General features: G+C 44.8%; 1 non-coding gene across 1 annotated transcript; it reads right to left on the bottom strand.

Moving 5' to 3' along the window:
• Positions 1-14,375: 14,375 nt before the first annotated feature.
• On the bottom strand, positions 14,376-14,449 carry Trnas-cga (transfer RNA serine (anticodon CGA)). Its single transcript has one exon. It is a non-coding gene; the product is annotated as a tRNA-Ser (tRNA).
• Between the last annotated feature and the right edge of the window lie 7,557 nt (positions 14,450-22,006).

The following is a 22,006-nucleotide window of genomic DNA, read 5'->3' as shown; positions in this document are numbered from 1 at the left end:
AGGGTAGAGTCACGGGTCGTAACACATCTGAAATGGAGCGTCCACTGTTAAAAGTGCCGTCAATTCGAACAAGAGGTCATCGAGACCTGTAACGAATAGCACCCCGTACCATCACGCCGAGTGATACGCCAGTATGGCGATGACGAATACACGCTTCCAACGTGCGTTCACTGCGATGTCGCGAAACACGGATGCGGCCATCATGACGCTGTAAACAGAATCTTGATTCATCCGACAAAATGACGTTTTGCCATTCGTGCACCCATGTTCGTCGTTGAGTACACCGTCGCAGGCGCTCCTGTCTGTGATGCTGCGTCAAGGGTAACCGCAGCCGTGGTCTCCAAGTTGAAAGTCCATGCTGCTACAAACATCTTCGAACTGTTCGTGCAGATGTCTGTTGTCTTGCAAACGTCCCCGTCTTTTGACTCAGGGATCGAGACGGGGCTGCACTATCCGTTACAGCTATTCGGATAAGATGCCTGTCATCTCGACTGCTAGTGATACGAGGCCGTTGGGACGCAGCACGGAGATCCGTATTACCCTCCTGAAGCCACCGATTCTATATTCTGCTAACAGTCATTGGATCTCGACCAACGCGAAGAGCAGTGTCGTGATACGCTAAACCACAAACGCGATAGGCTACGATCCGACCTTTATGAAAGTTTTACACGAGGCATCACAACAACGTTTCACCAGGCAACGCCAGTCAACTGCTGTTTGTGTAAGAGAAATCGGTTGGAAACTTTCCTAATGTCAGCACGTTGTAGGTGTCGCCACCAGTGCCCACCTTGTGTGCTCTGAAAAGCTAATCATTTGAATATTACAGCATCGTCTTCCTGTCGATTAAATTTTGCGTCTGTAGCACGTCATTCTCGTGGTGTAGCAATTTTAATGGCCAGTAGGGTATATTGAACATGACTACTTCGCAAAAGGTAAGAAAATTTTGATTTGATGGAATTAAATTTTCCTTGAGATGTATAAGTGTCACCTTTATCTTTGATAGTGATAGAAATTGAAGAAATGAATTGTAATCTGTGCCCCAGCAAGGGCTTGGACTCAGGTCACCTGCTTATTAAGCAGATAAGTCAGCCATTAAACCACCATAGAAATATACCTAAGACACTGAATGGAATACCCTAGTCCAATGCGTTCCCTAACACAAACTTCAATTTACGCCGTCAACCCATTTACCATTCTTAAATCGTCAGTACTGCGAAGGATTTTTTTTCAGCTTCTGTCATTATCGATGATAAAATTGAGACTCATACAATGGTGTGCTGAACTAAAGCAACAAATCGGTTTTTCCAGTCCTGTGTCTCATTCACGATATAATCAAACAAACTGTCAACAGATGTCCGTACGGTCGTGTTCTGCAACGAAGATGATATTTCTGTGGTCAACTGAAAACCACACCAACAATGACGTCTGGGCACCTATCAAACAAAGTAGTGTTTACTGGGTTTCCAGAATGAAATTTTCACTCTGCAGCGGAGTGGGCGCTGATATGAAACTTCCTGGCAGATTAAAACTGTGTTCCGACCGAGACTCGAACTCGGGACCTTTGCCTTTCGCGGGAAAGTGCTCTACCATCTGAGCTACCGAAGCACGACTCACACCCGGTCTCACAGCTTTACTTCTGCCAGTACCTCATCTCCAACCTTCCAAACTTTACAGAAGCTCTCCTGCGAACCTTGCGGAACTAGCACTCCTGGAAGAAAGGATATTGCGGAGACATGGCTTAGCCACAGCCTGGGGGATGTTTCCAGAATGAAATTTTCACTCTGCAGCGGAGTGTGCGCTGATATGAAACTTCCTGGAAGATCAAAACTGTGTGCCCGACCGAGACTCGAATTCGGGACCTTTGCCTTTCGCAGGCAAGTGCTCTACCATCTGAGCTACCGAAGCACGACTCACGCCCGGTCCTCACAGTTTTACTTCTGCCAGTACCTCATCTCCAACCTTCCAAACTCTACAAAAGCTCTTCTGCGAACCTTGCAGAACTAGCCCTCCTGGAAGAAAGGATATTGCGGAGACATGGCTTAGCCACAGCCTGGGGGATGTTTCCATAATGAAATTTTCACTCTGCAGCGGAGTGTGTATTGATATGAAAGCTGTGAGGATCGGGCGTGAGTCGTGCATCGGTAGCTCAGATGGTAGAGCACTTGCCAGCGAAAGGCTAAGGTCCCGAGTTTGAGTCTCGGTCGGGCACACAGTTTTAATCTGCCAGGAAGTTTCGTTTACTGGGTTCTTCCACATCCACAATTGCTGTGTACACAGTCACAAACAGTGCAGTATGGCACAGAGAAGACGCCTACCAGAATCTCTGTGGTGGATGGCCATAGGAATAATGGAAGCAGGAATAATGGAACTCATTTGCCACGACGGCTTAACGTGAATCGTTCTGTTGTTTCTCAGATGTGGCGACAGTTTTTAGAGACCGAAACTGTATCACGAAGACCAGGGCACCACCGACCACGTGTGATATCAGAAAGAGGGAACCGTTATTTGGCCGTAGGGGACGACGTTAGCATCGAGGCAAACGGTGTAGAGAAGGCTTCGACACAGTGGCAATTATTGGTGGAGATCTGCTATATGTGTGCCTCTGGCGCGTTTTCACAAAAGGGAATATCTAGAGTGGAGTCTTCAACATGCCACCTAGACAGTCTAACAGTGTGCCAATGTTCTTTTCTCAGATGAGTCCCGATTTGGTATGGAAAATGGTTCTCGACGGATTCGCGTCTGTAGGGAATGTGGCACGCGATTTCGAGACCCAAACGTTGTGGAAAGAGACCGGTATCGAGGAGGATCGCTAATGGTGTGGGCAGAGATTATGTTGATCACTCAAACATCTCTTCATGAAATTGTACGGGCGAATCCGACAGGTTTAATTTGTCAGGCATCGTGGCCTCATGCACAGTTGTTGCAAGGAGCTGTGCGCCCGGACTTGGTACTGATGGACGATAATGCTCGACCTCATAGAGCACGAGAAGTCGATGTTTTCTTGGAAACCGAAGATACCGCACGCATGGCGTGGCCTGCTCGCTCTCCCATTTTGAATCCCATAGAACGTGTCTCGGATGCACTAGGGAGACGGATTGCATCACGTCAGCATCCACCAATCACTGTCCAAGACTTGAGAGCAGCTCTGCAGGTAGAATGGGCGTTATTGCCTCAACATGACAAATCATGTTTAGACGTTGTCAGGCCTGTATTGCTGCCAGAGGTGGTCACACCCCATACTGAGCACGTTAACCAGTTGTCGGACTGTGTGTGCATATCTGTTAAGTTGGAAAAAAAACGAAGAACATTTTCGTCTCCTGTTATGTATGTTGCAGCTGTTTACGTTCTGTATTCTTTACTGTGTTTCTACTTTTCTGTCACCTGTTTGTACTGTTTCGTGACTAAATAAACGCAACCTTGCAAAATTTTCGTTTGTTGCTTTGATTTTGGACACCACTGTGTACCTCAAGGAATATTTAATTCCATCAGATCAATAGATCACCTACACCTGACATACTGGCAGGATTTCCCCAATATTTACAAAGCTGGGGTGCTATTCCAATACCAGAGATCTTTGGCAGTAGTGATGATTTAAGAAGCGGAAAGTGGGTTGAAGGAGTGAACTGAAGTTTGTGTTAGGGAGGGCAGTAGACTAGGGTAGTCCGTGCAACTCTCTTAGCTATGTTGCTATGGTGGTGTCGGCTAGCATATTTGCGTTGTAAGCAAGAGGCCCGGGTTCAAGTCTTGGCTGTGAGACAAATTATAATTCATTTCTTCAGCTTCTGTTATTATAAGTAAATGTGTTTGATTATTGAGTTGTAGCACTGTCTATTAATATTTTGTAGCGTGCCCGTCTACAATGATCTGTCTCCTGCTCCCTGGTCTACGAGCTATTGCTGTGACCACCCGAGATACAAGACACATGAAATCGTTGGTTGTCACGACTCTTGATTGGCGGCCACGACACACGGAGACGAGCCGGAAACCGCACATGTTCGTCAGATTGTATCTTGCGGGCCTTTTGTTGTTGTGCAGCGGCCAGCTCTTGCAACTCCGGTGGAGACTTTAGCTCTGGTTCTGGATGATGCTGTAGCCTTGATGCTTCAGTTGTTCGTGGCGCCTCGTTTAAACTGCACCCAGGCTTCACGCACTCTATTATCACGATTGTGAACTCGTTTACAGCATCGTCCAGCATCCGCCTAGGTCTTCTTAAGATGCAATGTGGGCAAGTATAAGGGAGTTGCAAGGGTGAACTGTCATTGTCCCTCCAGAGCAGCTTTCTAGACCGCAAGGCACATACTGTATATGTTTGGTGTACCATGCCTGGTGTCCAACGGTGGTTGGATCTGAGCGGTGTGCTCTTCTAACCGACGAAGAAAATCCGGCTGGTCTCGTGTCATTGCCTGTGCAGAACTGGCATCGACGCAGGGTTTCAGGTTCGTTCTCCCAAAAGAACTATCGGATATGCAGATGTCCAGGCAGCTCCATGGTACATGAGTGCCACCTTCAGAGAACGATGCCAGCGCTCAGTCGCGCCATTGCTTGCTGATGGGTTGGTAGTTGTGGCGGCAGATCAAAGGAGGCAAGAAAAGCCGGGTACTCTTACTTTTCTCTGGTAGTAATGGTGGTGGTAGTAATAGTAGTAGTCGTGGTAGTAGTAATACTATTACTATTAGTAATAGTAGAAGTATTAGCAACAATTATTTTACGATAAACCTTATGCAATTTTGTCAGTTGGCACGAAAGACGTTACTTTTTGTTAGCTTGTGTGTAGCCTTTTTAAGCTTCCGCTGTGTCGCCAGTTTCTGTTCAATCTGAGAGAAGCGTTTTGCCACAGTGTTGAAAGATTCGCCTAATTTACTTGGCTTTTCGCAAAATCGAAGATGGACAACGAATCAGCCTGTGGTATCTTTCGTTGAGTGTTGCACGAAGTGTGCTTCTCATTGTTCCTCTTCTTTCGTCATTACATCGTGATTTAATTCTTATAGCTCCTAGAATTTTTTCAAGGGAGTTTGAACATCAGCGTTCGTTTTTACAAAGCACGACACGACCTGCCCCCGTGCTGAAATGTTGTGCTCTGCCGTTTGATACTGACTAGATATTCTACTCCTTGCAACACGTCGATCTTTCCAGGTGACCAAAACTCTAGATCAGCGAGTTGTGCATTTGTCAAGTGCCACGTACTGGGATCAATTGTTTGTTCAGGCAAGGTGTCAGTTATCCTTGGTAGAACTAAATATTCGACAGATAACATAAAGCTGCATACACAGGAGCCCACTACTACAGAGATACGGTGTTTTGTTTCTGAGTGGGTTGCACCTATTCCTTGAATCGATACTCTGCTATGCTACCTTCGAATTCTGAGGCGCTGTGCACATGTTTCCGATATGAAGCATGACTGCGACCCAGAATTTAATAGAGCACGACAAGTCTGCCATTTTCCATTGATATCTTGCAACCTTATTCTCGCCGGCGCAAGTATTACTTGTGTGCCTGGGCTGATATTCAGTGAACAATAGCTCGATGTAGTTGACTGATGTTTGCCATAGTGTTCGTATTGTATGTCGCCTGTACACTCCTTCGTTGGAGCATCTAGTGTCCGTTGCGATTCTCCATCTAATAACGTGTGATGTCGTTTATCACAGGTATGACACGTAACGTGTATCCACAGGACATGTGGCCTGTAGTTGAAGAAGTGTCATGATGATCTCTCCATTGGCAAAAGATTCCGGAATAGTCCCCCATTCGGATCTCCGGGAGGGGACTGCCAAGGGGGAGGTTACCACGAGAAAAAGATGGAATAATCAACGAAAGGATAATGTTCTACGAGTCGGGGAGTGGAACATCAGAAGCTTGAACGTGGTAGGGAAACTAGAAAATCTGAAAAGGGAAATGCAAAGGCTCAATCTAGATATAGTAGGTGTCAGTGAAGTGAAGTGGAAGGAAGACAAGGATTTCTGGTCAGACGAGTATCGGGTAATATCAACAGCAGCAGAAAATGGTATAACAGGTGTAGGGTTCGTTATGAATAGGAAGGTAGGGCAGAGGGTCTGTTACTGTGAACAGTTCAGTGACCGAGTTGTTCTAATCAGAATCGACAGCAGACAAACACCGACAAGGATAGTTCAGGTATACATGCCGACGTCGCAAGCTGAAGATGAACAAATAGAGAAAGTGTATGAGGATATTGAAAGGGTAATGCAGTATTTAAAGGGGGACGAAAAAATCATGGGCGACTGGAATGCAGTTGTAGGGGAAGGAGTAGAAGAAAAGGTTATAGGAGAATATGGGCTAGGGACAAGGAATGAAAGAGGAGAAAGTGTAATTGAGTTCTGTAACAAGTTTCAGCTAGTAATAGCGAATACCCTGTTCAAGAATCACAAGAGGAGGAGGTATACTTGGAAAAGGCCGGGAGATACGGGAAGATTTCAATTAGATTACATCATGGTCAGACAGAGATTCCGAAATCAGATACTGGATTGTAAGGCGGACCCAGGAGCAGATATAGACTCAGATCACAATATAGTAGTGATGAAGCGTAGGCTGAAGTTCAAGACATTAGTCAGGAAGAATCAATACGCTAAGAAGTGGGATACGGAAGTTCTAAGGAATGACGAGATACGTTTGAAGTTCTCTAACGCTATAGATGCAGCAATAAGGAATAGCACAGTAGGCAGCACAGTTGAAGAGGAATGGACATCTCTAAAGAGGGCCATCACAGAAGTTGGAAAGGAAAACATAGGTACAAAGAAGGTAGCTGCGAAGAAACCATGGGTAATAGAAGAAATACTTCAGTTGATTGCTGAAAGGAGGAAGTACAAACATGTTCCGGGAAAATCAGGAATACAGAAATACAAGTCGCTGAGGAATGAAATAAATAGGAAGTGCAGGGAAGCTAAGACGAAATGGCTGCAGGAAAAATGTGAAGACATCGAAAAAGATATGATTGTCGGAAGGACAGACTCAGCATACAGGAAAGTCAAAACAACCTTTGGTGACATTAAAAGCAACGGTGGTAACATTAAGAGTGCAACGGGAATTCCACTGTTAAATGCAGAGGAGAGAGCAGATAGATGGAAAGAATACGTTGAAAGCCTCTATGAGGGTGAAGATTTGTCTGATGTGATAGAAGAAGAAACAGGAGTCGTTTTAGAAGAGATAGGGGATCCAGTATTAGAATCGGAATTTAAAAGAGCTTTGGAGGACTTACGGTCAAAAAAGGCAGAAGGGATAGATAACACTCCATCAGAATTTCTAAAATCATTAGGGGAGTGGCAACAAAACGACTATTCACGTTGGTGTGTAGAATATATGAGTCTGGCGACATACCATCTGACTTTCGGAAAAGCATCATCCACACAATTCCGAAGACGGAAAGAGCTGACAAGTGCGAGAATTGTCGCACAATCAGCTTAACAGCTCATGCATCGAAGCTGGTTACAAGAATAATATACAGAAGAATGGAAAAGAAAATTGAGAATGCGCTAGGTGACGATCAGTTTGGCTTTAGGAAAAGTAAAGGCACGCGAGAGGCAATTCTGACGTTACGGCTAATAATGGAAGCAAGGCTAAAGAAAAATCAAGACACGTTCATAGGATTTGTCGACCTGGAAAAAGCGTTCGACAATATAAAATGGTGCAAGCTGTTCGAGATTCTGAGAAAAGTAGGGGTAAGCTATAAGGAGAGACGGGTCATATACAATATGTACAACAACCAAGAGGGAATAATAAGAGTGGACGATCAAGAACGAAGTGCTCGTATTAAGAAGGGTGTAAGACAAGGCTGTAGCCTTTCGCCCCTACTCTTCAATCTGTACATCGAGGAAGCAATGATGGAAATAAAAGAAAGTGTCAGGAGTGGAATTAAAATACAAGATGAAAGGATATCAATGATACGATTCGCTGATGACATTGCTATCCTGAGTGAAAGTGAAGAAGAATTAAATGATCTGCTGAACGGAATGAACAGTCTAATGAGTTCACAGTATGGTTTGAGAGTAAATCGGAAAAAGACGAAGGTAATGAGAAGCAGTAGAAATGAGAACAGCGAGAAACTTAACATCAGGATTGATGGTCACGAAGTCAATGAAGTTAAGGAATTCTGCTACCTAGGCAGTAAAATAACCAATGACGGACGGAGCAGGGAGGACATCAAAAGCAGACTCGCTATAGCAAAAAAGGCATTTCTGGCCAAGAGAAGTCTACTAATATCAAATACCGGCCTTAATTTGAGGAAGAAATTTCTGAGGATGTACGTCTGGAGTACAGCATTGTATGGTAGTGAAACATGGACTGTGGGAAAGCCGGAACAGAAGAGAATCGAAGCATTTGAGATGTGGTGCTATAGACGAATGTTGAAAATTAGGTGGACTGATAAGGTAAGGAATGAGGAGGTTCTACGCAGAATCGGAGAGGAAAGGAATATGTGGAAAACACTGATAAGGAGAAGGGACAGGATACTAGGACATCCGCTAAGACATGAGGGAATGACTTCCATGGTACTAGAGGGAGCTGTAGAGGGCAAAAACTGTAGAGGAAGACAGAGATTGGAATACGTCAAGCAAATAATTGAGGACGTAGGTTGCAAGTGCTACTCTGAGATGAAGAGGTTAGCACAGGAAAGGAATTCGTGGCGGGCCGCATCAAATCAGTCAGTAGACTGATGACAAAAAAAAAAAAATTACACGTAATGGAGTTGAAAAAAACAAATGGCTCTGAGCACTATGGGACTTAACTTCTCAGGTCATCAGTCCCCTAGAACTTAGAACTACTGAAACCTAACTAACCGCAGGTCACCACACACATCCATGCCCGAGGCAGGATTCGAACCTGCTACCGTAGACGTCGCTCAGTTCCAGACTGAAGCGCCTAGAACCGCTCGGCCTCACCGTCCGGCAATGGAGTTGCATTGAGAAGCCTAAAAATGTTCAAATGTGTGTGAAATCTTATGGGACTTAACTGCTAAGGTCATCAGTCCCTAAGCTTACACACTACTTAACCTAAATTATCATAAGGACAGACACACACACCCATGCCCGAGGGAGGGCTCGAACCTCCACCGAGAAGCCTTATGATCATTTTTCAGACAGTTGTAGCACAAGTAGTTGCGCATCACAACAGCATTCCGTTCACTACACGTGGCTTGTTTGAATTTCCTGAACTTGTGCAGTGCGTGAGTCTGGTAATCACATGGCACATGCAGTACCTGTAGCAACATAAGTCAGTTTCGAATGCCCAAACTGCTTGGTGTTGGGTGCATTCTGCTGGTTATTAACAGTTGTGCCGTGAAGTTGTGTTGCTATAGTCTTGGCTATTTCTAAAGATTTACATTTATTCTCGAGAAAGGCACAAGTTTCTTTAAATGTTGGAAAGCTACTCGAACTCAGACTGGCTTCAAACTCGGTTCTCATAGAATATTAACCCTTTCTATAAGGAGCTATGATGTAATTTGTCTTGCAAAAAGACATCTAGCTATAATGCCATCAGACCATGCACATTGCTTAAAGCTCCATTTAGTAGTGCGCGAATTTCACTTTGCCATTGACCGTAGCGTTAGCAGTTCCTTTAAGTGTGCTGATGCAATCAGTCGACGATTATTGTACCTTTTGCAGACCAAATCAAAGGCTACCTTAAAGTTAGTGTTATTCACAGGGAGATGGACAGTTACATTGTGTGCATCACCTGTTAATGAACTCAGCAAATGATGGTACCTATCAATATCCTCTAGTTTCGCACTGTTTACGACATCACTCACAAATGCGTCGTGAAAATGCAGGAATTGCGTTACATCACGGTTAAATGATGGCAGTTTTATGGTGGGCAGCTTGATGCTACGTTTTGATACACTCAAGGCAGACCCAGCATCTAACGATACCTTGTCAACTGCGTATGTGTGATTCATCTGAATCGCTCTCATTTCTTTCGAAACCTCGAAGAAAATATTTTCGAAAATTTCTCTATCCTCAGCATTATCTCTAAGTCTTCAAACAATTGGAGCAGTGAAGCGTCTTCACACTTCTCCACGATCTTTGGCAACTGTTGTAGCCTGATAGTAATGTCCAAAGTGTTCGATTTGCCTGTTACATCGAATTCGTTTGCAAACTTCAATAACTGTGTGAGGCTTGCTTTCGCCACCGAGCGTGTGGTTAGAAGTTTTATTCTTCATACTTCGTCCATCATGGAAAGCTAGCGGTGGCAGGCAACAGCAGAAGCAGCAGTTACAATGAGTGGGAATTACAGGAAGCAAGATAGGCAGACCAGATACAGTCGTGGTCAAAACGAGCGAGACCCCTCGCCTTTTCGTTATGCTGATCTGCACAGCTTTAAAGTCTGTTACACAGCATAACAGGCAAGGCGACGAAGTGCTACCAATATTCTATGCACAGGCATGAAATTGAAAAAAATATTCGTCTGTTTTCAAACATGGTTATGACTATATTAAGCTGATTAGTGCGTTAAAAACAATACGTGAATGTAAATGTAAATGGAAGAAGAAACGCTAAGTAGTATGAACTGTACTAATAAAAATGAATTTCAGCTTATCCAGATAACATAACTGTTTTAGTAAGACAAAGTACCCCAGATCGTTACGAATTAGAAAAATATTATGCGCATTCGGCCGCAAAACGGTCTGTGTGAACGTCCAGACCAGTGATACTCGATTACCGTTGCTGATCTACCATGGAAGTGTGCAAATTTAGCAATGCATGAAGATTCGTATCGAAATTCAGTTTAAATTCATTCAGTGCCACACGTAAGTCAACTCAGTTACTGACAGAAGCGGAAAAAGTAGGCAGTAAGAAGTATGACATTCTGCAAAATTTTCATATTTACATCCGCAGGCGCCGGTAGAGAATAAAGGTAGCAATAAAACGTATGGGGGGCGCGAGAATTTCTTAAAATTATTTTACTGATAGTCTATCTGGCTCCATCGAGATTAGAACCGAAAACAAACCAGACCTCCCTTGCAGTAGCAAACACCTTTCACTACGCTAGCAGACAACCGAGGCAAACAGCCCTCTATTATTACCCCAGACATGAACAAGCCGGCAATTTCGGAATGAAAATGGCAAATTGATCTCCAGTTTCTGTTGCATAGAGCTTTCTGGACTCAAAAATAAGAATTTTCCACCTTCACGTCACAGCTTATGTGACAATCATTCGGGATGTTTATTGAAATAACAAAATACTGTTATTAGCGAGTAAATTTAGTAGGATAATTCTGCACCACCCCAGGAAATATACATCTACATAGCTGTCGAACGTATTCTAAAATGTTTCGAATTCTCCATTAGACTCACCACAGCTAGAAAACGTTCATTAGCTGAAGTGTTTGGTAAGCTAGCTAGCAATGGGAATGCTCGCACTTCTGAAACGCGGTGGCATTAATACTGGGATCTGAATTACCACGTGTACAGGCAAATGGATTTTATTTGCAATCCTGTAAACGTGATTTGGATCGAAAGCGTAGTTACGAGTAATATGCTGATGTATCGACTGCATCTAGAACATTTCGAATAAAGAGTAGGGGGAACTATTTATGCGGCCTCCCTTTTTAGCAAATATCTTAGCTATATTCGTTGTTAGGATTTTTTCACCTAATTCGGTAAAGATGGAAACCTAGTAGTCTCACTTTCTTGACCGTCCATCTGTCTGTACATAGTATGTTGGTAGCACTTCGTCGCCATGCCTGTTATGGTATGTAGCAGGCTTTAAAGCTGTGCGGATCAGCATAACGAAAAGGCGAGGTGTCTCGCCCGTTTTGTCCACGACTGTATTTAACTTTCAGATGCGTCGTCTCGACGCTGCAAGCTGCGTCTCGGTGTTGCTCCGTGGACACTTGTCGCTGCCGTTCCGTCGATTGATGGCTGTCGCTACACGTTACTTCGTCGAATTCATCACAATCCGGCCCAGAGGACCAAAATGTTAGCGTCCGCACGCGAAAACGTAAATGTACCAGAGGACCATGAATTGAAGAGAACTGTATAAAGGTTCGAATCCGTTCAGATTGTAATGAAACACGAGAGTTGAGATGATCACTTATTATTCATAGGTAGGTTAACAACCAAAATACACATCTTCGCTGTTTACATGGCACGCGCGGCCACGAGCTAAGAACAGCCGCCCGACAGACAGCCCATTCACCACTGCCAAATTTCTCTCTCGCAGCGGCGAGTGTACCATTAGGTGCCCTTGGCTGATGATGATGATGATGGTGGTGACTGGTTTGTGTGGCGATCAACTGCGCGGTTATCAGCGCCCCTATACATTCCTAATCTGTACACAATCCAATTAAGCCACTCTCATGAATGATGATAATGGAATGATGAGGACAACACAAACACCCAGTCCCTGGGGAGAGAAATTCCCCAACCCGGCCGGTAATCGGACCCGGGACTCTGTGATCCAGAGGTAGCAACGCCAGCCACTAGACCATGAGCTGCGGACAGGTGCCCTTGGAGGGGTGGCCCACTGACCACTGTCCCTCGTATACAGATACCTCCAGAGAGGGCACCACTGTTCAGAGACTCAGTCAATTGTAACAACCGAACACTTGTGTTATTCCTTCTACGAGTATACCGCCAACGCTAGAGTGCAGATCAAAGTGCGAGAGCTTAAACCCAACCCAAGGCAGAAGAAGGCGCGAGGTATATGTCGTAGAGACCAGATACATTCCAGGCAGTCTGTACACGCACGTTTCTTGAGATAACCATACGTCACTACTAAGAACAGAAGAGGATGTAGAGGCTTCTGTAGACGTGTTACCGTGAGCTTCCGCGGCAAAGGAGGCCAGTAGCTGTGATACCTCCTCTCTAGGTTTCTCTTACGTTAGTTGTTTCGTGCATAGTGGTTCTCCCCTGTGCAATGAATACTGATGAAGCCTTACCTTGTACAAGTACTGATGTAACGATTTCGAGTGAGAACATCATTACTTCCTTGCAGGAGCTGTCGTGTTCAAGGACGTGTGAAACTGAGCGACATGGATGATGCACATCTTTGCAAAAATGCTGTCTCAGAATGCATAGCTTACACGAAAAATTTCAGAAATGACGATAATTTGGTCGACTTTTTCAATTCCACAAAATTCTCGATTAATTCACAAGCTGAATCCTCCATGAATAGAGCTGAAATGATGAGTGAATGTGGAACGTCCCCTTAGAAAAATTATACAAGACTGTGCTTAAACTGACACATAATATTTTTAGCGCAACGCAATCTGACTTTCAAAAATCCCTACAAAAGAATGGCCCTGACTAACATTAACCTATACCATTCACAAATCACTTACCTCACAAAAATCTTCGTTACTCGAACTACTGCAATACAGCGAGCGCTACCACTGCCAGCTAAATAAAAAATTCAAACTACTGAAGGCACTAACTACTGATAGGCATAGTTAGCAAATGAAAGATTTTGATAGAGAACAAACAATGTATTTACCTCAATAGTGTTCAATAGTCATAATGTATATAGCAGTTCATGACATGCAGTCCTACAAATTTCAAATCTCCGCCATCTCTCTCCCCGCATCCACCACTGCTGGCGGCTCACCTCCAACTGCGCAACGCTACGCGCTGTTAACATCCAGCTGCCCAACACTACAATGGCGAGTATTACAACAATGCCAACCAGCCACTGACTGCACACAGCACAGCCAGTGATTTTCATACAGAGCGCTACGTGGCGTTACCAATATAAAAACCTAAACAGCCTACTTACAAATGCTGTGGCAGTCCGTTGCTGTCAAAATACAACGGGTGTACTTCGAGACAGGGGATAATATTGTAATACGACTGGAATCAAGATTTTCGCATTGTGGTGGACTGCATTTCCCTAAATTACGCAATACTGCTCAGTCGCCAGTTACGGTTACTATTTCCCAGTAGACAGTGTGGATTCATTATTACAAACGTATGGTGCGTCCTTCAGTCGCTCGCAACTGCGTGTAGAACTAGAGACTGTATTATCTTCCCCGCGTAAAGAAACATTTCAGTGATTCACTTTGGGAGACGTTATCAAATAATGATCGGAAATGAAACGGATAGAGTTCTTCGAGAAGATATCAGACTGCGCTGAAGAGCCAAAGAAATTGGTACACCTGCCTACTATCGTATAGTAGCTCCGCGAGCTCGCAGAACTGCAGCAACACGACGTGGCATGGACTCCACGGATGTCTGAAGTAGTGCTAGAGGGAACTGACACCATGAATCCTGCGGGGCTGTGCATACATCGTTAAGAGTACGAGGGGGTGGTGATCACTCCTGAACAGCACATTCCAATGCATCCCAAATATGCTCAATAATGTTCATAGAATGAGATTTTCACTCTGCAGCGGAGTGTGCGCTGATATGAAACTTCCTGGCAGATTAAAACTGTGTTCCGACCGAGACTCGAACTCGGGACCTTTGCCTTTCGCGGGCAAGTGCTCTACCAACTGAGCTACCGAAGCACGACTCACGCCCGCTACTCACAGCTTTACTTCTGCCAGTACCTCGTCTCCTACCTTCCAAACTTTACAGAAGCTCTCCTGCGAACCATGCAGAACTAGCACTCCTGAAAGAAAGGATATTGCGGAGACATGGCTTAGCCACAGCCTGGGGGATGTTTCCAGAATGAGATTTTCACTCTGCAGCGGAGTGTGCGCTGATATGAAACATCCTGGCAGATTAAAACTGTGTGCCCGACCGAGACTCGAACTCGGGACCTTTGCCTTTCGCGGGCAAGTGCTCTACCAACTGAGCTACCGAAGCACGACTCACGCCTGGCGAAGCTGTGAGTACCGGGCGTGAGTCGTGCTTCGGTAGCTCTGTTGGTAGAGCACTTGCCCGCGAAAGGCAAAGGTCCCGAGTTCGAGTCTCGGTCGGGCACACAGTTTTAATCTGCCAGGAAGTTTCAATGATGTTCATGTTTGTGGAGTTTGGTGGCCAGAGGAAATGTTTCAACTGAGAAGTGCCTGGAATCATTCTGTAGCAATTCTGGACGTGTGGGTGTCGCATTATCCTGCTGGTATTGCTCAAGTCCGTCGGAATGCACAATGTACGTGAATGGATGCAGTTGATCAGACAGGATGCTTACGTACGTGTCACCTGTCACAGTCTTTATATAAGACGTATCACGGGTCCCATATCACTCCAACTGCACACGCCCCACACCGTTACAGAGCCTCCACCAGCTTAAACAGTCCCCTGCTGACATGCAGGATCCATGGATTCGTGAGCTTGTCTCCATACCCGTACACGTCCATCCGCTCGATACAATTTGAAACGAGACTCGTCCGATAAGGCTACATGTTTCCTGTTATCAACAATCCAGTGTCGGTGTTGACAGGTCCAGGCGAGGCGTAAGGTGTAAGGATACACGAGTAGACCTTCGGCGCCAAAAGCCCATATCGATTATGTTTCGATGAATTATTCGCACACTGACACTTGTTGGCGGCCAGCATTGAAATCTGCAGCAACTTTCGGAAGTGTTGCACTTCTGTCACGTTGAACGATTCTCTCCAGTCGTCGTTGGTCCCGCTCTTACAAGATCTTTCTCCGGCCCCAGCGATGTCGGAGAGTTCATGTTTTACCGGATTCCTGATATTAACGGTACACTCATGAAATGGTCGTACGTGAAAATCCCCACTTCATCGCTACCTCTAAGATGCTGTGTCCCACCAGTCATGCGCCGACTATAACACCACGTTCAAACTCGCTGAAATCTTGATAACCTGCCATAATAGAAACAGTAAAAGATCTAACAACTGCGCCAGACACTTGTTGTCTTATATAGGCGTTGCCAACCACAGCGCCCTATTTTGTTTGTTTACATATCTCTGCACTTGAATACCCATGCCTATACTAGTTTCATTGTCGCTTCAGTGTATATTGTCTAATTGCTACCATTCCTGCAACAAGTGCTTCAGTTGAAAGGGTTTTCTCTTATTTAAAACGCATAAAAACATTTTTAGGAGCAGAATAGGCCAGGAACGCTTATCAGCTTTTGCTTGTACCTCAATTGAAAAACCAGTACTGCCAATAGTTGAAACACGAGACGCATGGCAGAACGATGTCATCGGAAGATTTGGGAAGAAGAAGGATCGTCGAATACTTCTTTTACAAGTAAGAACGCTGTCATTTCATTTGTAAATAAAGATGAGGCTTATTATTATTACCACTAGCAGTACATTAGTGGTGGTAGTTGTCATCGTAGTCTTAGCAGTACTACTGCCGCTAGTAGTAGTAGGAGCAACAGTCCTCTTTAGGAACGACAAGAATGTGTACATCAAAAGGGAAGGAAGGAGGATTTTCGAGTATGTTTCCCGTTCTCTCCAGAATTTTAGGTCCGTAAACCACCACTGGTTGGTAGCTGGTTCTCTTGAGAAGCGCATATCCGCAGAATCTTGCCAACTCTGCGAACACATCCAATTCAGACTGTCAGCCGTATTCAGTAATTATGTGCAGTGGGCAGCCGAATCACGCTAGGCACGCTGTAGCGAGAGTTGAGGATAACGTGTTTCTGCGGTGATGTTGTCCACCGGCACAGCATCTGTCCTGCGCGTAAAGCGATCTGTAGTGGTGAGCAAATACTACTGACCGTCTGATTGAGGAACCGAGCCTAAGACGTCTAGGTGAATGCGTGCAAAACGCAATGATGTGTCCGCAAAATAGCAGACTGGCACGTGTACGTGGCAGACCATGGTACAAGTCTAAATACGTGTCCAATCCCGGCAATACTTCTCCATCTCAGGGCACACAAAGCGTTGCGAAGCTAGACGAAAAGTTGGACGGGCTCCAGAGCGGCACAGGCTGTGAACATTGTTGGAAAACTGTCCCCGAAATGTGGTCAGTAGGAAAGGGCGCGATCTTTATTGTGAAACATCACAGTATAGTTGGACACCATCGCCAGGACCGTGGACAAGTTTTAACTTCAACCCTAAAGTGGCGTCATTGATTAAAGTCTTGGGCTCTTGATCTTACTGTTGGGCTTTAGCTAGTTTCGATAAATCTATAGTTTTCACCACACTGTTGACGTGCGAAAACAGTAGGCCACCACAAGGTCAGTGCCAGGAGTATGTTTGGTGTCCGTACTAAACTCAAGATATTTGTACTGCCGAGGAGACAAGTTAGTTAAGGTTCGCCTGAAAGCGTAGATCAACAGCTTCTGAACCGTGTAGATTGTAAGCTCTCTTGCCTCGATCTGTGGCCGGGGATACAGTGTTTTACCGCCTCTTACGCGGCTGGGAGATCATGGTTATATGTCCTCCACTTCTCTTGCGATGGTGACAGTTTTCGCTAGAAGCAGGCGAGCGGTTGGCACGATCCATCTGACAATTGCTGCAATGCCGCGTCAATAGCTGTCTGACTTGCATCTACTACCAACAGCAAAGGCTCATCAAACTGGGATGCGCCAGGTGTGCTGCGTCTGCCATTCCCTTCTTTGCAGCCTCGGAGGCGGAGCACTTCGCTTTCGACCACTACTCTTGGGTATTGCTTCGGACCTTTGGGCTGGTAAGTGCCGCACTGAGTGGTTCTAGCAGTTCTGTTGCACGTGCTTGATAGCGGCGATAAAAGTTTACCATTCCTAGGAACAGACGTAATTCTTTAATTGTAGTAGGACTTGGCACTTGCCTAATAGCTTAGACTTCTTCTGTCAGCGGTAGGGAACAAACAGTTGACATCCAATGGCCGAGGCATGTAACTTCGGGTGGTCAAAAGACGCACTTGGTGATGTTCAATACCACACCTTACTGTTCCGAAGGTTTAAATACTGGTGCTGGTGGTGTTGGTCCTTGGTGGCCGAATACACGTGCATGTCAGTGAGACAGGAATAGCAGAATCGCAGGCCTTGTAGGACTGAGTCAATAAACCTCTGCCAGGTTTGAGCCGTAGACGTAACCCAAAAGTCGTGACTTTGCTCTCAAAACGTCAGAATGAAGTGATAATTGTTGTCTTTGGAATGTCTTTCTACGCCGCCGGAATCTCCGTATCAGCCTTAACGCAGACCAAAATACGAAATATCATTGCTCCATGTAATGCATTAATTATATTCGTGTGACAAATGGCACAGGTAGCGACTGGGCACTGTTGTGGAAATCAGTGTGTGGTAATCACCTCACCGAATACACGTTACATCGCTGGTAGGCGCAAATCTTAATTGATGGCTGCGGCGCTCGTAGTATATGCTACATACACTATGTGATCAAAAGTAACCGGACACCCCCAAAAATATACGTTTTTCATATTAGGTGCACTGAGCTGCCACCTACTGCCAAGTACTCCATATCAGCGACCTCAGTAGTCATTAGACATCGTGAGGCAGTCGAATGGGGCGCTCCGCTTTGAACGTGGACAGGTGATTGGGTGTCACTTGTGTCATACATCTGTACGCGAGATTTCCACACTCCTAAACATACCTAGGTCCGCTGTTTCCGATGTGATAGTGAAGTGTAAACGTGAAGAGACACGTACAGCACAATAGCGTACAGGCCGATATCGTCTCTTGACTGACAGAGACCGCCGGCAGCTAAAGAACGTCGTAATGTCTAATAGGCAGATATCTATCCAGACCATCACACAGGAATTCCAAACTGCGTCAGGATCCACTGCAAGTACTATGACAGTTAGGCGGGAGGTGAGAAAACTCAAATTTCATGGTCGAGCGGGTGCTCATAAGACACACATCAAGCCGGTAAATGCCAAACGAGCCTCGCTTGGTGTACAGAGCGTACACGTTGGACGATTGAACAGTGGAAAAACGTTGTGTGGAGTGACGAATCACGGTGCACAATGTGGCGGTCCGATGTCAGAGTGCGTGTATGGTGAATGCCCGGTGAACGTCATCTGTCAGCGTGTGTAGTGCCAAGAGTAAAATTCGTAAGCGGTGGTGTTATGCCGTGTTCATGGAGGGGGCTTGTAACCCTTGTTTTTTTGCGTGGCACTATCACAGCACAGGCCTACATTGCTGTTTTAAGTACCTTCTTGCTTCCCACTGTTGAGGAGTAATTGGGGAATGGCGATTGCATTTTTCAACACCATCGAGCACCTCTTCATAATGCACGGCCTGTGGCGGAGTGGTTACACTAGAATAACATCACTGTAATGGACTGGCCAGCACAGAGTCCTGACCTGGATCCTATAGAACACCTTTGGGATGTTTTGGAACGCCGACTTCATGCCAGACCTCAGCGACCAACATCGATACCTCTCATCAACGCAGCACTCCGTGAAGAATGGGCTGCCATTCCCCCAAAAAACTGTCCAGCACCTGATTGAACGTATGCCTGATAAAGTGGAAGCTGTCATCAAGGCTAAGGGTGGGCCATCACCGTATTGAATTCCAGCATTACCTATGGAGGGCGTCACGAATTTTAAGTCATTTTCGGCTAGGTGTCCGAATACTTTTGATTACATAGTGTAGTATTCGTTTTTTGCTATTGAATTCTCTTCTGGGGGACAAACGCACCACACATGAACACATCTCTCAAATTACAGAAAAGGGCCATAAAAGTAATAACCAAAAATAGTAGTCAAGCTCAATGTAAGGATTTTTTTTCAAAACAATGGGTATTTTGACTACATCATATGAATATATTTACTAGTCAGTAGCACACATCAAAAATAATATACTTTCTGCCTATGATCATGGAACAAGATCTAGACTGAACTTACATTTACCAAAAACGTATAAAAATCAACTCAAAACAGCATTCTCTACCGAGGAACAAATTCTTCCAAGGGTATCATAGAGATTACTAAAACGATCTTATTTGAAATGTACCTTCTAAGCAATACATCCTATATAGTGAAGGTTACTTAGATAACACGGAGAATGGGTTTGGTAAAAAAGGAACGCAGGTAAGAGTTGCTGACTCAGTTTTTCAGGCTTTCCTGTGTACAAAATACAAACCAAACATCTTCGCTACAATCCTGACATCAGCTGACAGTGTGTCAAGTCTTACATTATGAAATAATGTGTGTATAGCACCTGTAGTGTGCGCAGTGAGGGGAGTGAAAAATGAATAAATAGAGTAGCAGTAGCCTTTTACATTATTAAATAATTTCTTTGCAAAACAGTATTGTACAATAGTGCTAAACCAAACGAAGTAGCGTTGAGCATTGTTTTAAAGGCACTGGCCATGTATTCGGTGGGGACGGGGGGGGGGGGGGGTAGAGGGTGGCGGGGCGGGATGGAGGGTTCATCCTTCATCCAGTCTTCCTGTTTCAGGATTCAATAGTTTACCTAGATTACTTCTGGAAAATACTAGAATGATTCCTAATTTTGGCCCCTGTCCCATCCTTGGGAAACTAGACTTGTAATTCCAGAATGAGATTTTCACTCTGCAGCGGAGTGTCCGCTTATATGAAACTTCCTGGCAGATTAAAACTGTGTGCCTGACCGAGACTCGTACTCGGGACCTTTGCCTTTCGCGGGCAAGTGCTCTACCAACTGAGCTACCGAAGCACGACTCACGCTCCGTGCTCACAGCTTACTTCGACCAGTATCTCGTTTCCTACTTCCAAACTTTTTAGACTTGTAATTATTTGAACTCCTGTATGTATGACTCATGTTATTTCTGTTGTTCATAAATTTTAATACCACGAGATGTTAAATATTCTTGTAAAAGCGATCTACGGATGAATAAAACTACTACCACCACCACTTATAGTTCGGAAGGTCAGTGAGCAAAGACAATAGTCGGTCACCCACCTTCAGCTCAGCTTCCTATGCTAGAAGTTAACACTCTACTCATTGTAATATGTATATTTTTATGAGAGTTCTGTCTAATTTTGGGTATGACCTTTTTATTTTTTTTCCTTGCATGTTGTGCAGAAAGTCGTGGCGCAACGAACAGGTCAGCGTAAATTACATCAAGACATTTTCATCTACGTAGTATCGGTAGCCGTCCCTGGGTGCATAGATATTGAAGGATGATCAATTTTGGAATGGATGAACCATTTGGTAACAGCTCAACATTGTCTACCTGAGTAGATATCTGTCTCTATAAAGTTTGGGTGGTGTACAACCAACCCTGAAAAATCTTGGCTCATTGATATGGTGCACTGTAGTCTTGGAATTTGATAACGTTAAGTGGATACACAAAATTTGCAATCGGCGTCATTAGGAAGTACGGCTAAATGTGCCAGTTTCCACTCGTGTATTTCCCTGACTATTAAGAGAGCAGGGTCATTCCAAGAGTATACGCTGTATAATACGTGTAACTTTATTGCATTGTACCGTGCTCTGGGTACGTCCTTGCCTATAACACTGACGTGCTTGAGGTACGAAAGTGGGTTAATGACTTCCTGTAGTGTTTGATAGATACACCACTTAAACACCGCAACCTAGTTAACACGTTACCTATTTACAACCCGTGGTAACGTGATTGTCTTGCGCACTGTGAATCATCGAGACGCTAACGGTCGTCTCTACAATTCCTAAATATTCCTGAATCTCTGTACGAGTCTGTATGAGAAGAAATTTTGGCAACATGTTGGAACTTCAGCGATTTATATAACATATAAAAATAAATCGCAGTTTCTTTGCATTTTATTGGTTTCGGATATCATAACCATCATGCCCACAATTAATTTACCCAGACCACATGAGGACCCTGTGCTGGGAGCCGCTGGCTACTGCCAAATGTATCCGCCACCAACCGTTTACATTCAGAGAAAGAACTGTGGGCTCTGCATCACATGCTTGTATCGTGCATCCTATGGGCCCTTGTATTCGGTATCTGAAACGCTTACCCTCGCTTGAAGGCCCATGTCCATCCCTTTCCACAACGTAAATTCCACTGCATTACATCGCTGTAATGACGTGTTGGTTGGGAAACGTTTCACTGTAGGTGTAACTACTGGGTACTCAAACTCACTCATCCTACCTAATGAGCTAATATTACGAAGTGTACACAAATGTTCAAGAATGAATGTTCTCTTCGTTTATGCCATTACAGTTGGGATGTCTTCATGTGAGCCGTTCATTTGATCTCGGAAAGTAACCTTCGGTTTCGCTACAATTC

Source organism: Schistocerca gregaria, chromosome X (genome assembly GCF_023897955.1).
Source record: "Schistocerca gregaria isolate iqSchGreg1 chromosome X, iqSchGreg1.2, whole genome shotgun sequence".
In the NCBI taxonomy this organism is placed as follows: domain Eukaryota; kingdom Metazoa; phylum Arthropoda; class Insecta; order Orthoptera; family Acrididae; genus Schistocerca; species Schistocerca gregaria.
This window is presented reverse-complemented; position numbering and strand designations above follow the sequence as displayed.